This window comes from Oxyura jamaicensis, chromosome 3, assembly GCF_011077185.1.
Source record: "Oxyura jamaicensis isolate SHBP4307 breed ruddy duck chromosome 3, BPBGC_Ojam_1.0, whole genome shotgun sequence".
In the NCBI taxonomy this organism is placed as follows: domain Eukaryota; kingdom Metazoa; phylum Chordata; class Aves; order Anseriformes; family Anatidae; genus Oxyura; species Oxyura jamaicensis.
The window spans coordinates 108469619-108473795 of record NC_048895.1 but is presented as its reverse complement, the minus strand read 5'-3'; positions in this window follow the sequence as shown (position 1 = coordinate 108473795).

Here is a 4177-nt window from a genome sequence, read left to right as displayed (position 1 = left end):
CAGCCAGCCCAGCGGGGCCAGCTCAGCGCAGCGGGGCCGCGGCCCTTCAGTCACCTCTCCTGGGACCGGTACTGTTTTATATGTTTATCAATGGCATAGACAGTGGGATCGAGTCCACCCTCAGCAAGTTTGCAGATGACACCAAGCTGAGAGGTGCAGTTGATACAACAGAAGGAAGGGATCCAAAGGGACCTAGACAGCCTAAAGAAGTGGGCCCACGGAAACCTAATGAGGTTCAACAAATCCAAATGCCTGGTGCTGCACCTGGGTCAGGGCAATCCCGGACTTCAGGACAGACTGAGAGAAGAACTCATTGAGAGCAGCCCTGCAGAGAAGGACTTGGGGGCTCTGGTGGGTGAAAAGCTCAACATGAGCCAGCAGTGCAGGCTTGCAGCCCAGAAGGCCAACTGCATCCATCAGCAGAGGAGTGGCCAGCAGGTGGAGGGAGGTGACTGTCCCCCTCTGCTCTGCCCTGGTGAGGCCCCACTTGGGGCACTGCGTCCAGGTCTGGGGCCCCCAGCACAAGAAGGATGTGGGGCTGTTAGAAAGGGTCCAGGGGAGGACCAGGAAGATGATCGGAGGGCTGGAGCACCTCTCCTCTGACAAAGGCTGAGAGAGCTGGGGATGTTCAGCCTGGAGAACAGAAGGCACCGCGGAGACCTTGTTGCAGCTTTTCAGAACTTAAAGGGGGCTTACAGAGAAGATGGAGAGTGACTCTTTGCTCAGTCAGATAATGACAGGAGAAGGGGGAATGGTTTTAAACTAAAAGGGGAGGTGTAGATGAGAGGTTAGGAGGAAATTCTTCTCTCAGAGGGTGGTGAGGCACTGGCACAGGCTGCGCAGAGCATCTGTGGATGCCCCATCCCTGGAGGTGTTCAAGGGCAGACTGGATGGGGCCCTGGGCAACCTGATCTAGTGGGAGGTGTCCCTGCCCATGGCAGGGGGGTTGGAACTGGATGATCTTTGGGGTCCCTTCCAACCCGAGCCATTCTATGACTCTATGATTTTATGATTCTCCGTCACACTGTGGACACCCCACCTCATTGCCTTCTGCCCTTTGCTGCCTGAAAGGACTGGCACTGCTCCCAGCCCGGGCATGCAGTTGTGGTATGCAGGAGACCTCCAGGGAGCTTGGCAGCCCATGCTGCCTCTGAAAGCCTCAGGGGAAGTTTACCCCCATCCCACTCCTCCCCACAGAAGCAGCCAACAGAGCTGCCAGCCTTGGCCATGCAAGGAGGGCCTAGCAGTGAGCAGGGAAGCCGCAGCGCTTGCCCAGGAAATTAGACACTCGCCCATGAGCTTGCTTGAACGGACACACGTTTATTGAGAGAGCCCTTGCTCCGTGGTGGGGCTGGCAGGGATCTGCTTCTTGCTGGCTCTGTGCCCTGCTGGGTCCTGCTGCTCATTGGACCAGTAAGGGGAAGAGCGTTGGCTGACAGGGCAGAGGATGGGGGCTCCCGGATTTCCATTTTCTTTGTGCTTCTGTGAGCACTGTCTGTTCATGGTAATGGTGCCACGAAAATGTTTCAGAAGCTTGCCTTGTGTGATTATAGGGATTGATATGACTTCTCTGTGTCCCTCTGGCTTCTGGGTGGCAGTGATATTCTTCTGGCCTTGCTGCCCCTTGCCCCTCTCTGCAGATGGTTTCTTCTTTTCCACTGTCATTCCTCCAACTGCACCCGGGACTGCAGCTGCAGACGGAGCCAAATTCTGGGAGCTTTCCGTGCCAGGCAGATTGTGCTTTGGGTCTTTGATGCACTTAGGGCGGAGTCTTGCAAAGACAGGTCTGTCCTGGGAGCATCCCTTGTCCTTCCGTGCCCTTCTGTGTCTTCTGGGTGGCACGGCCCCAGTGCCCTCTGCTGCTGTGTCCATCCTTGGTTGCCCCACATTGTCTGGGAGCTGCTCCGACTGTGAAGCCTGCACCTGCTTCTGCAGATCTTTAGCAATTTGATTGGCTTTGCGGCAGTCTCTTGGTGATACGAGGACCTCTGGTATGTGGGGCATATCAAGAGCAATCCAAACATGGTGTGGAGGCCGTGGCAGAGCTGAGGGTCTGCCCTCACTGGAGCTGTGTTTTCTCAGTGGGAGTCTTCTTCTTGGAGGTGCTGGTGTCCCCATGTCCCCTGTAGTGGAGATGCTGGGGCCCTCACCCTTCTTATCTGATTCACTCCGCGGAGCTCCCTTGCTCTGTGGCAATGCCTGCTCTGCCTGGATGGAAGAGGAAGGACTGCAAACATCCCCTGCTGCCCCAGGGTCCTGGTTCTTCTTGCTGGTGGTGCCAGGCAGGATCGTCTTGCCGGTCGTGCTGCTGCCGTTGCCTCTTCCTCCACACTCCATTTTCTGTTGGGGTTTGTCCCCATCCTCCTGGGCCTTCACCCCTTGTTCCACTCTCAGAATAGTTACTGGCGCAGAGTGGACCGGCTCCTGCATCCCCTGTGTGAATGCATCCTTGGGGGCTGCTGCCTCTTGCTGAGGTCCAGAGGCCTGCACTGACAGCTGCACTGCCGACTTTGTGGTGCGAGCTTGCTGCTGACAGCGCAGTCTGGGCGAGCGGTGGCGCTGCCTGGTCTTCCTTTCTGGACCCTCAGTCTGGGAGTCTTTTTGTCCCAGGATGGGCTCTGAAGGTCTTTTCTTGCAAACCAGGATTGTTCTTGGTAGCCCGAGGAGCTGCTTTTGTCCATTAGGCCCCTGCAGATGACTTTTCACAGTCTTTTCCGCACAGGGTGGGTCCTTCTCCACAGGAGTCGCCACCAGATGTGGCTCTGCCTGCTGCTGGGGTGATTGAGGAGCTGTGGTTGGAACAGCTGTCCTTACTCCCTGGACAACTGCTGAAAAGCTCTCCTCGCAGGACAACAGTGTCATGGACAGTCCAAATTGCTTTTGTATACACATTTTTTTCACAAGATGCTCCAGGTTTTTTTTCTGAGCCTTGCTTATGAGGGCCAGGACCGGCACCGTCAAAGTAGGCTTTTCTGCTCCCTTAGATATTTTCGAAGCAGATGCTGGGTCATCTCGTGGAGGCTTGACCGCATCAGCCGGCAGGCACGGTTTCTCCTCTTTCTCCTCAGAAGTGAAGCAGTCCAAGGTCTCCTGGGTCTCCCGGGTCTCCTTTCGTGGCAAAGGTGTCCTCATTTTTGTAGACCGGAATTTGGGCACCTCTGGAGGATGGGTGGGAGCAGCCTGCTGGAGTTGGTGCACACTGCTGGCCCTGTGGCATCTGACCAGTTCTTTCCTGCAGGGTGGGCGACTGTCATGGTCACGCTGCTCCTCTGGGCCAGCCGTGGAATGCATGAGGCCAGGCTGAACTGCAGAAGCATGAAGTGAGTCTGCTTTCTGCACAGGAGTGGGGGTAGATGCCCGTGAAATCTGTGTGGCTTCGTTCTCCGTGGTGGTAGCGTAGGAGATGGTGCTCCAAGAGTCCAGAGACATCGTTGAAGAGCAGCTGACACTCTCTGTGTCAGAAGTGGTAGACTCACGGATGTTCTCTGGCAACTCCCAGTTGAGCCTGTGTGAGGAGGAGAAGAAGGAAGATGATGGGAATGCTGAGCCAAGCACTCCTGAGCACCCGGGGACTCTCCCTCTGCCCCGAAGGTGCTGGCAGGCTGTGCCATTTCTGTGGGGTCCCCCAAGGGATCCCTTGGTCCCTTGCCCAAGGCTCCCTCTCTGCCGGCTGGGCACAGAAGCTCCATCTGCCCCAGAAAGAGAGGGGACACTGCTATCTCTGTGCCTGGGTGGTAAATCCTTCTGCAAGGGCATTGCTCCTCGGATTTTAGTCTGCAAATTTCCCTGTGCCCCCCCCCCCCCAAGCCATTGCACTCCTCCGTGCCCCCAAACCCTGCCCCTATTCGCATCCTCTTCCCCTTCCCCTTCCCCTTCCCCTCTTTGGTGGTCTCACATTTCCATGTATTTGTTGAGGTCCTCAAGGTTCCTGTTGAACAGTTGGGATAGTTCACGTTCTCCATCCATTTTTATGTGCTTGGGACATCTGCAAAGGGGCAAAGGGCAGCATTAGCGGGACCTCCTTTGGTGGGGAGTGACTAGAGGGGGCTGTCACGCCCCTGGGGACGATTCCACTTACTGCTTCTTCTTGCGCCATGAAGAGTTGTGAAGGGTCCAAACTGGTGGCAGACAAGACAGAGAGTCAGTGGATGGGGAGGCCATGGGGGGGCGGTGGGCA